Source organism: Lutjanus erythropterus, chromosome 18 (assembly GCF_056507025.1).
Source record: "Lutjanus erythropterus isolate fLutEry1 chromosome 18, fLutEry1.hap2, whole genome shotgun sequence".
Classification (NCBI taxonomy): Eukaryota; Metazoa; Chordata; class Actinopteri; order Lutjaniformes; family Lutjanidae; genus Lutjanus; species Lutjanus erythropterus.
In genome coordinates this window covers 22,419,088-22,431,345 of record NC_139334.1, presented here as the reverse complement: position 1 = coordinate 22,431,345, position 12,258 = coordinate 22,419,088, and the positions used below count along the sequence as shown (strand labels likewise).

Sequence of the window (12,258 nt, the reverse complement as noted above, 5' to 3'; positions counted from 1 at the left end):
TTTTTGCTCTTTGCTCCTTTTCAGGCAATTCCATCAGTGACTTTATATGAGCCCCCAAAAAGACAATATTTAGATTAGCTTAGACCAGTGTTTCTCAAATAGGGGTCTGGGGATCCTCAGTGGTCCATAAAGAGTTTTTAGGTTAATCAAATTAAATTATCATGATAAATAAAAAAAATATGCTTATTCATTTATTTTTACAAAAGCCTCATAGCTCAAACTTGCTCCCTCTCATATTCAAGTCTCAGGTTAAGCCTGTTGAGGTTGTTTTGTGTTTTGTATTCAGCCTGTATTATATTTTCTATTGTTCATAATTCATATATATATATTATTGGATATTATTTAAAATATTCAGAATCCACGTTTGATTTCGTGTATGCACTGACAGTGAAATGCTTTCATGATGTATGTTTGTGTGTGTTATGGGTATTCTGTGTCGACATGGTGCAAATATTTTTTATGTTGCTGTTAATCTTCAAGTGAATACATTTATATATGTGATTTAAAGGTAGCTTGACCACATTTAATCATGTTTGCAGTCACTTTAGTTTGGTTTTTACATGCTTTTTAATTTTTTACTCCCAAAATTAGTGGAGACTTGGGCCGTTGCAGGACTTTTTGGATTTCTCTATTTGGACTGCACCACCTAAATCTTTATATATTGAACTCACATCTGTCTGCATACTATTTAAGGATGATCACATACAACAAGCCATGTTGCAGCTGACCTCAACCCTGGGGACAGTTGCAACATGTTAAAAATACATACATTTTACTAATGAACAATTATTGAGTTGTCTTTGTTCATTCATAGAACATAGCTCTACCTTGAATCAATGTGCAGGTGAGTCAAATGCTGTTCAGTCTTCATATTTCAATGTGAGGCAGGAAAAATGGAACGATTTGAAATGCAACAAACTTTTAGCAAATGTGCATTTGTATCTGAGTGGACTAAACTTTTGCGTATGTGCCCAACCAAAAACCAAAACAACTTGTGTATCTTGAAAAATACCGTTGTGTGGTCTGATTTGATATGGCTGCTTTGTATGGGAACAATGTGTTGGAACTGTCCCCGACCTATCAGCCATGACAGAACATCGTGTGCCAGCTGGATACAGTGACCCATGTCGCTTAGAAGTCAACAAAACAAAGTTTGAAACTGAGTCAGTTTTGATTAATACATAAAAAGGTCAGGACAGTTTGACATAAAAGCAGCTCATGAAAAAAAAAATAGTTTTATGCCTCTAAAACAAGGAGAGGTATGAAACTAACTGAGCATGTGCGTCATAGAGCTGTCACTTTTTCCAAAAATCAAGTTTGAATGATTTTGAAATGACACACAATTTGTTCAAATGAATTTGAATGTGGTTGACAACATTATTTTCCTTTTTTTGTTAACTTTACATTTACACCCTCCAACTTTACTTGGGTGTCAAGCAGGCAGGTGACTCTGCAGATTAGTTGTTGTTGTAGAGTAAGATAGTTGCCTTGTACAAAGTCATTTAACAGCTTTGTTAGTTACTTTCTGTGGTGTAAAACCAAAAGTACTTCCACATACTGCTTTTCAGAGGCTTTGTTATTGTGACTGTGTTCCAGACGGCTTTGCTTGTTAGTGTCCTCCACTTTTGTACAACTTAACTAGTTTAGTTTACTTAGACGCTCCTTCTGGTGGACCACCATGTGACCTGTCTTCAGAAGAAATATGAATTGTAGCCTTTGGCAAGAGCGAAATTATTTTTTGATCCAGTTTGAATCGTGTCACGAATCACACTTATGATGTTTGTCAATTTAAAAGATAATTTTTCAAGTCAAGACAGTTGCAGTTTGTCATAAAACTGTTCCAAGTATCAGACTGTGAAGATATGTTATTAGAAAAACTACACATCCACAAGTCATGAAAGTGAGAAAGTAAGATTTTTCCCTAGGAAGACTAACGCAGGTCTTACTCAGTCTTTCTCTTTCCGACTGATGAAAGCATCAGGAGTCGCCGATAAAACACTTCAAGTAAGATAAACGTTACAAGGGGCAGCGAGACAGGTGTTGATGGGCGACACTGTGTGAGACGAGAGAAGCAGTTTCACACTAAACTACAACAAACCTACGACAAACTGAGATTTTCTTGACGCGGAAAATTATGTTTTAAATTGTTAAACATCATGTGTGTAATTTTTAGCACAGTTCAAAGAGAATCAAAAGATAATTTGTCTCTCGCCATTGAGTACTGTTCATATTTTTTCCGAATTTAGGGCACACCGGATGCAACGTCTGTAGGGTTTGCAATAAGTCACAAGGAAAACTACGTCAAACACTCTGCTGTGCTTAGACACTAAATTCTGATTGAAGGAATAAGACTTGTTGCAGCTGTCCCCTGTTGCAACCACCCCCAGTCTACCCAGCGCACTTCTATGGCATAATGATAGTGGGTGGACTGTGTTTTGGCTTTGAAGGGCGTTATTATCATGGGCTGAAATCCTGCTGCGTCCATAAAGTCAGCTTAAACAGAATTATAATGTTGAGTTTATCTTCTTACTGGTTTGATGGCAGCTCGCTGGAGGCCTCACGGGTGAAGCAAATATCAATCAAAGTGTGAATCTCAGCACAATTAGAGCTGCAATATGCCTCTGGTTTTTTTTTTTACAGCACTGATGTGATCCTCATGTTTCAAATATTGTTATCTCTGTGCCCTTTGCGCTGTGTTTACCAGCAGATACCATTATGTTTATGGCCACTGAATCATGATGTGAGCGTGAGAGATAGAGCGAAAGAGATCCTAATGGTGGACAGAATCCGAGCAGGACGCCCGTCAGTGTCTTTCACAGCCTTTTTGAGACCTTTTCATCACATCTGGTAGGCCTGTGTATCTGTCTGTGGTCATATGACGTGTGTGTGTTCATTGTATGTGTGTACTTGTGCGTGTGAGTATGTGTTTAGGTGATAGGAATGTTTGAATTTAATGAAAAACCTTAACCTACGAACTTGTAACGTGTGTATTATGTAATCTAACTGCTTTTCAGTGGGTTTGTGCTCAGCACAGCTGCGGTAATGACGATAATAGCGGCACTACACGCTAAAATGACTGTTATTTACAGACAAAAACGTCAAAATTGGTCTGTTTCTGGGACAACAGGTGCTAATAACAGCGGCATTGTCTATCTGCAGTGAAATGTGGTTGTATTTTAGTGTCAGCAGAGATTTTTCTGTTTTTGTCTTTTTTATGGCTGTGAACTGTGTGTTACACACATGAAGCAGAAGTCTCCTTTTTCCTGCAGTTTGATCTTTTTATGATTTTACTGCTGTGTTTTCTGTGTATGCAATAATTAACTTCTCTATCTTTTAGCTCCTGTTTCTCTATGGTTCATGTGTATGTTGTTCTGCAGTGTTGTCTGGTAAACATGTATTGAGTTGTTTTGGGTGTTATTTTGTCTGACCTGTGTCTTCAGGGTGTGGTAGTAGAGTGCAGGGTAAAGTCCTGTCATAAGGATACACACCCTTGCAACTGGCAATATTGTATGTGAGTGTATGTTCTGTCCATGAGGGGCGCACTTCATCCGTTCATCCACAAGATGGAGGAAGAGATCTCTTTTGATTTCGTACTTGAACCTGTGGATGTGTAAGCGTGGGTTTGTGCTACAGGTGTGATACGAGGACACATTTCGTCAGAGAGCTATTTCAGTTGGAACACACACGCAGGACGTGTGTACGCAGGTTTAAAGGTGTCATCAGTAGACTTTAGTTTATCTGTAAATGCACCACAAAGATAGTTGGTTGCTGAGTGTCATTCCCAGGACGTCACAGACAAACATTTTGGGTTGGCAAAGCATCCTGAGGACAAATAATGATGAACTACAGGCAGATGGCAGGGACTACGTTTATATGAATCCTTATGTTGTTTTTGTAGGGAAATGCTGCATATTGTAAATTCTAGCCGCTATTGTTCTTTTTCTTTTTCATATGGGTTTTTAAACCTTACTGGCATAACACTTTTGTTTCTGGCAAATCAATAAAGACACAAGAAGATTTGAGCCCCAAGATTTTTGGGGCTCATGATAACAACATTAGGGAGTGAAAAATTTCCAGTATTGACAATATGTACATATGTATGCATATGTATATGAAATTAATTAAATTTAGGGGAACTGTCATAGTATACAATGAATATATCTAGTGGTCAGGGGTTTAAACACAGTTAGGGCTGCACAGTTAATCGAAATACTGAAATCGCATAATGGGAACTTTATCATTTTGGTGCTGTAGTGCTGCAGACATGATGTTTTGTTTTTCAGGGATATTTCGATATCAAAATTAGGGAGTAAAAGCTGCACCTAAACACACATTTTTCAACACACACATTTTTCGAAACCCTCAAAAGAGGCTCACACTTGTGACAAAGATATGTAACACAGGCAGTATATTTTACAGTTTAATGATAAACATTATCATCCAAAATCAGGGCGCTGATACGGTAAAATTTCAGTGTAATTTTTAAGAAATATATTTTAAAAAATATGAAAAGAAAAACATAATATGGAGCAAAATATATGTATATATCACACCTGAATTAAGAAAAAGGATCAAATATAGGCAGAGTCCTGCCTATAAAGATAACAAATAAAAACAATCTGAATTATGTTTAAAAAAAAGTAAAAATTCTCTCTAACCTCAATAGACATATATTCAAAGCCACAGGCAGTCAGGCATAAATGCAAAGACAAACACAGAGAAACAAACATTCATATACAGTTTGGTGAGGACAAGAGAAAAACAGGGAGACTGAGGGTGTGAAATGATGAGATAATAGGCAGGACCAGTGTCAGTATTTTCTCCACAACTTGTTTTTGTCCAATGAGAGGAGCCCGTGGGAGGACCCAGCTGTCTGCGATTGGTCCGGAGTTTCACAGACCCCTCCCTTCCTGAGGAGTTGGGAGAGAGTTCTCTGTTAGTTTTTACTCAGCCACACTTACTGAGTTAGAGAGAACAGAAGGAGCGCAGGACTAAGCTGTGTGCTGCTGCCTGTCCACTGCTTCTTCTTCTTCTTCTTCTTCTTCTTTGTGGAGAGTGTGTGTCGTCCAGCCAGTGAAGCCAAGTGGATTGATCACTCACCAACATGTGGGCTGCACGTCCACAAAAAGAGCAGGTTGGTAATGTCTCCCCTCTCTGTCCCCTCTCTGTTTGTCTGCTCTGTTCTATTTGTGTCCACGGGCCGGGGGAGATATGTGTCTCTGTGACACTCCTCCTTGGTTTTGGGTTGTCGATGAGGTCATGAAGAAGAATGTAAAGCATGTTTGGGGTCTGCTATTATACTTACTGCTCCTTTAGGTAGAAGCAAAGAGAGGGCTGCTCTTGTTTTCTTACAGAGCAGATGTGTATTTAAAGTGGCAAGGTGTGGAAAGATGAGGTGTGTGTCTGAAGATCATTGCCGTGGTGAGTTTCTGGGTCCATTGGCTGAGAGGTTTTGCTTTTTATTAATGGAATCCTGCAGCAAGTGGTGTGCGAGGCTGCTCAGGTGTGTGTGTGTGTGTGTGTGTGTGTGTGTGTGTGTGTGTGCTGACCTGCTGCCCTCTTCATCACACCCCGCCGTGAAAGTTTGGTGCTTCAGCTGGAATGTCATGAGAAGGCTGGAAATATTTTGCCAGCTCCTCTCTTCCCCACCCCTCTCCGCTCGCCGTCTGTTGTCTTTGTAAGTGATACACATGATACTGACCTCTGGCATTCAGTAGTCTTCTTTTTGCACAGGCTGAAGCATGACCTCAATACTTCTCTGGTGTGGTGACAGCGCACGAGTACAGTAGACTTTATTACTTGTGTTCCTGGCCGAGGATTGAAAAATACACGTGTTTCCTCTGACCTGTAATTCTGTTTTCATCTGGATTGTTTTGTTTTGAGTTGCCTGGTTTTAGAGATATCAGTCGTGGAGATGCCTGCCTTCTCAGGGTGCACTAACTCAACATTTCAACATTGATTTTTAGTGGCAAACTGGTTGGTATTCGATCTGAACATCTTAGATAGGTGAAATCTGGTCGTAATTTCAATGCATTTAAAGGTAGAATCAGTAGGATTTGTTTGAGCTGCTGGTAAAAGCATCAAACACTGATGTCTTGGGTTGGTGAAGCGTCAGAAGAACAGCAAAATAATGATAAAAATAAGGAAATACTGGTACCACCACACACTTCTTTCAAACTATATAGGCCGTATGCTGCCAACAAGAAGCTTCAGCAAGAAGTTCTCCATGTAAAATAAAGAAACTGCTGTTCTTGCTGTAGCCTGTTTTTAACCATTCAGATGATAGACGCACGAGAACATAGTATAAAGAGTGACAAAGATGCAGCATTGAAATGAAAGATGGATGGCTGAGTGGTTTGAGCACAGGACAGACCCCCTGTGTATCTGAGTCTGAGACCGATTTGTAGCAAATATTGTTTTCTGGCTTTTAGCTGAGAAATTGAGTTTCTTAATTAGGCTCCAAAGTGATGATATGCTTTTATTTGCACATTGTAGAGCATCAGTTCCCAAACTTTCTTCCTGGAGATCCAATTTGTTGAAATGACAAGCTGCTGCAACTCAAGTTACAATAAGCCTTTTTACTGCAATATTTGCATCAGCCAACATGATCTTGACGCTTTAATGAAAACATATACGCATTTTAAGACTTTCTAAATGAGAAATAAATTAATTTAGGCAGTTTCACTGTTTTTATTTCCTCCTCTCAGGAAGACAACACAGGAAATTTTAGCCTGCTTCATAATTGAGGCAGAATAAGTGGATTTAGACAGAATTAACAGGCTCTTGTTTTTCCCTCTCATCAGTAAATTCAGAATTTCCTCCATAGTTTTTCATTTATGTGGGGATCCAGATAAATTCTGCTGTCACGTCCCATACTGCTGTAGAGGATGAAAACTGTCACTGTGGCAAACCCCACTGAAATACGGTCTATGTGTGAACATTAACAGACCAGTGAAAAAATACTGATTTTGGGTTGAACTGTCCCTTTAAGTGTGTGCGTGTGTGTTTGACTGTATCGACCCGCTCCATGTGCTGCATTGATATACATCAATCATTAATCCGGACAGTGAGGGAAGTTTGAGACCACAACCTCCTGTTCTTTAGTTAAAAAACCTACAGTTATGTAACTTCATTGCAGTGTTCTTTTTTCTCAGGAAAGGTTGGAAGGATTTCAGATATTTTCAGCGAAGCAGGCAGATTACGGCTGTAAATTTGCTCCAGATGTTGACTACAGTTTTATATGCTCCCACCATATGTCGTATCCAAGCCAAAAGTTTCCATCCGCAGCCTCAGACTCGATCATTTGTAGAGAATTTAAACATTATTTTTACGATTGTACAACAGCAGACGTTGTTTCTGCAGCTTTTATTATCAGTCCTCTTCAGAAGACTCCTCATCGTTAACATTAACATAACAACACAAGGGTTTGTGGTTCATCAAAACTTCAACAATAACAGACTTTATCTATGCCTTCTCAGGAACACAGATTGTCAGCGATGAAAGAGGTCCTGAGATGCAAAAATAGAAGTGATTTATTTACACAGCAAGAAATGTCACTGTGCCATTTGGCGCTCAGACCATCATTAGCACCTTTGGTTTGCTGGTGTATCTAAACGGTTGCTATTTTTGAATCGGAGCAGCTATGTTTGGCCTGTATCCAAGCCTGATTCTTGTCCTGTGTTAATTCTGTGTGAATTCTCAGATATAAAGGTCCATGACAAGCAGGTGAAAGTATTTTCTTGCAAACTTTAAAGGGTTTGGTTCATCTGATTCCCAAAAATCATATTTTACTTCTAGTTATTAGTGGTTTCTTGGTGGTCTTTTGCTTGTATTTTTGTAATGATTTAAAATAAATGATCTTTTCTCTTCAAATGAACTTGATATGACTTCAGTTGTACTTGAGAAAACATGTTCAGATATTAAGCTGAAGTCACACTGACAAACATGACAAACAAATTTGATTTTCTTTTAAAATTTCTCAGTTTAAAAAAAATCAGTTCTTCGTTTCTCGCTTACAGAACTTACAGCTGCAGCTGCTCCTGCTGGAGCTACTTTGTTCCAGAATTGGCACAAAAACGATGTGTGAAACTGCTCCCGGAAAATTTATTACATTTCATTTGCAAGGGCAAAGGAACTGAAGTCAATACTAACCTTCAGCATGGTTCACAATGTTTTCATTATTATGGAGACAACTATAGACTGTAGACACATGCAGCAAGTTTTTTTTTAATCATATATGTTTTTTATGCTATAAAAAGGATGTGTTTCAGGACAGTTTTAACAATGCATGCTGGGAAATCTGCTAATATGCTGATCATGTTTCTTTATAAACTTAATTTAATGAGTTCATTGAACTACAGCACATTCATTCAACTCAGCATTTCAAGTCAAAAGACAACAACTTATGTTTGTAAGTTATGAACTGTTCTGCACCAGAAAGTTTAAATTTAATTAACTTGAACAAATATTTATGTTAAGTTAATGAGAAAAGATTGGTCTATTTTACAGTGTAGTTGTTAAAGATTTTTCTGCCTGCACCCCAAATCAGTAGAGGTAAATGGAATTTTGTTTGTGGTGTCTGTGAATTCCATGAAACAATCTGGTAAACAGAACACACTGTCAACACTTTTCATACGGATTATTTCTAAAGTGAAAATGTGGTTCCAGTGAAGCCTCCCCGCAGCCTGGTATGTTGATTATCTTGTACATCGCCGCTGGAGAGACGTTCACCTGTTGAATTTTTTAAAACGCTGTTGGCATCACAGACGAAATTCCATTCTGCTCCATTATATTTGGGTGGCAGCAGAAATCCAAGGGACAGGTATCTCAGCACCTGGTCAAATGAAACCAAAACTACAACTTTGTTGTTTTTTGTAAATATACACATTCCGAATTTGATGCCTGCAACTTGTTCCTAAAAAGTTGGGACAGAAGCAACAAAAGACAGCTGTGAAATGGTTAAAAAAAAACACCTGTCAGGAACATTCAGCAGGTAAACAGGTGACAGTACCACGTTTGAGTATTAAAGGGGCATCCTTGAAAGGCCAGACTTCAACAACATCCAGAAATGCTGCAGACGTCTCTGGGGCCAGAGCTTATCTGAGATGGACGGACGGAAATTAGAAAAGTGTGCTGTGGCCAGAAGAGTCCACGTTTCAGGTTTTGTTTTCAGAAATCATGGACATCGTGTCCTCCAGGCTAAAGAAGAAAAGGATCATCCAGATTCCTCCCAGCGCCAACCTCAAAAGGCAGTTATCTGTGACGGTGTGGGTGCGTCTCAGTACCCGTGGCATCACAACGTGCACATCTGTGAAGTGTTACAACAGCGTGACTTCTTAGTGAGTTCAGGTACTGGTCTGGTCTGTCTGCAGTCCAGATCTGTCTCCTTTTGAAAATGCATGGTGCATTATGAACCCCAGACTGTTGAACACCTGAAGTCGTATATCAAGCCAGAATGAGAAAGAACAACACTTTCAAAACCTCAGCAATTCGTGTCCTCAGTTCCCAAAACGCTTACTGAGTGCTGTTAAAAGAAAAGGTGATGTATCACAGAGGTAAACATGTTCCTCACCCACCTATTTTGTAACATGTTGCAGGTTTATATTTACAAAAAATAATAAAGTTAGAACATATTCAGTTTGAACATTGTGCTGCATTCAGTTTAATATAGGTTGAAAGGTTTTTTTTGCAAAGCATTGCATTCTGTTTTTATTAAAGTTTTACCACCTTTTTTGGAATTGGTGTTGTATTTTCATGGCTGGTTACCTCCGGAGACGGTGATTTGGCTGCAAGAGCAGTTATGTTCTCTGTACTTTCCATCCCGTTACTGTAACCATGGCGAGCCGGAGTGACTTCAGTGGTCAGTGAAGTTATAGTTTGGTAGTTTCCAGGCTCTAACTTGGATGCCTCGGTCGGGCTGAGTCAGGCTTGGCTGCAACAGAGAAAGAGAGAGCAGTTCCATCACTCCTTCAGTACAATGATGCCTTGTGTTACCGCCAGCAGAACGCCACTCTGGCGATGATGACGATTGCTCCGTCTCCCTCTCTGGCCTCTACTGTATGTCTTGCTTTCTCTGCCTCTCTGACCATCCCTGTCCCCCCTATCCATGGTGTGAAGGATTAGATAATAGGCAGCTTTAGTGTGGGCAGAGAAAAAGAGGTGTCACAGACCTCTCTTGTTGCTTCTCTATCCGTTCCTCCCTCCATCTTCTCTTTCTCTCTTTGTACCATCTGCGCCATGAGGAGCTTGGCACCGCACGATCTGTAAATGCCAAGCTAGGTTTATTTTATCTTTATTGTATGTATGTGTGACAGTGTGTGCGTGAGTGGTAGTCTGTTACGCAAAGATGATGTTTACATGCATGTATTGTGCCTTTAGAGTGGCTTAAATCATTCATCGTGTTTCGCAGCACTTTGTAAATGTCAAGCCTGTTATCACACATCCAGGAATAGATGATGCATCTTACAAGTTATTTATTTTTCCTAACACTCGGTAATCAGTGACAGCACCTCTGCTGATACTGACATAATGTTCAGTCCGCCTCCAGTGTTCTTTTCGATAATCTGACATTTTTCAAACACGTATTGCGAGCAAACCTGGTGTAGAGGGACAAAAGTAGGAGCATCAGCTGCCATTGAAAATATGCAGAGTTCAGATAATTGTAAATACACAGTTAGGGTAAAGGTAACAGCCATGACAAATTTGATAGATACAGATATAAGAGTTAAAGGTATAATATGCAACTTTTTTTGAAAAAAAAAACAACATATAGACTCGTCATCATCATCACTTATGTCCAGCTGGAAGTGCGAGGTGGCGTCTTGTCTTATTTTTCCTCATTATTTTGCTGTGCTCAGGATGCTTCATCAAACCAAAACATCTGTATTTGACATTCCTGGTATCTTACTGGTGCGTTTACGAACGGCTCGGACAAATCCTGCTGATTGTACCCACTGATAAAGACGTCTCGTTCAGAGGTGATGACACCACTGTAAAAACATCATACAGGATTAAGTGGAAGCAACAATGTAACTGTAATTACTGTACACATTATATTTTTGAGTTATTTAGCTCCTTGTAAATTGTTATTTCCTTATAGTACTTTAATTTGTATGTTTATTTGCACTGTTTAAGTTGTATTCCCTTGGTTATGAGCTAATTGCTTCCTACCTGCCCTTGTTTTTGTAGGGCTTCTTGTGTATCACAGGTATGAGTGATACACAAGGGAGCGCCTCGTGCTTAACGGTGAAGAGACGTTGCTGTATCTCTAAGCCGGGATGCGTTTTGTTCTGTCTTGCTGTGTTGGTGAGAATTAAACGAAGAGAAAGAAACAAGTGTTGTAGCCGGCTTATTATCCACAGCCCTGAAGAACTGGGGAACACCAACAATCAAGAAAAGAGGGTTACATCTATAAATGTAGAAGTTTTATTTATTCAGGTTAACTGAACTTAAAGTTTCTGGTGTTCATTACCCTAACACATCCAAACATCTAAGAGTTCTAACTTGAAGTCTTTTAAATCAACTCATTAAATTAAGTTTCTAAAGAAATATGATGAGCATATTAACAGATTTCCCAGCATGCAGCGCTGGAGAGTGCAAACTCTCCAGAGACCCTTCTTTTTAATAGTTTGAGGAACGCATGATGGGAACTCGCTGAGTGTCTCTAATGCACTTAAGGACAAATCACAATAATGAAAATACTGTGAACAATGATGAAGGAGAGTCATCTATTGAATTCAGTTTGTTATCTTAAGCTTATTGATCATATTTTATTAAGTACAGCTGAATTAATATCAAGTTTACTTAACTAGAAATGTTAATTTGCATGAAATCAATACAAAATTACTTCAACTTGTCTTTAAATTCAGTTTGCTTAATCCTTTTAAGTTGGAACAAATAGTAGTGTAACTTAAAATAAGTGGTGATAATTTTTGTCAAAATCAAAAAAGGAGCATTCTGCTGTGGCATGCTGACAAAAATACAGGGATATTCAGTGAGTTTGCAGTGAAATGCTGTAACTTATCTGTGTTGTCCTCGCCATTTCCCAACACGTCATGTCTAATTCCAGTTAAGTCAGTTATTTCCCACATTTTCCAGGAAGCCCCTTTTTTTAAAAAGTACAACATGTATTTAGGGCTGTTTGATATAGTCCAAATTATTTAAACAGTATATACAGATATATTCCAGTATTTATAAGGAAGTATGGCATGTATTTATGCAAATTCACACATAAAATAATCAAACTGATGTTCAAAACAA

The 12,258-nt window shown here is 38.9% G+C and overlaps 1 protein-coding gene across 2 annotated transcripts in view; it reads left to right on the top strand.

Annotated features, from left to right (window-relative positions):
* The first annotated feature begins 2,649 nt into the window (after positions 1–2,649).
* The window catches only part of pld1a (phospholipase D1a), a 47,752-nt gene continuing 38,143 nt past the window's right edge, over positions 2,650–12,258 (top strand). Inside the window, exon 1 of one of the 2 annotated variants that reach the window (XM_084742232.1) lies at positions 2,650–2,847. The gene's annotated coding sequence lies outside the window, so the exon portion shown is untranslated. Of the gene's footprint in view, positions 2,848–4,885; positions 5,135–12,258 lie in introns of those variants that run through there. The other variant, XM_084742231.1, reaches the window with a different exon arrangement.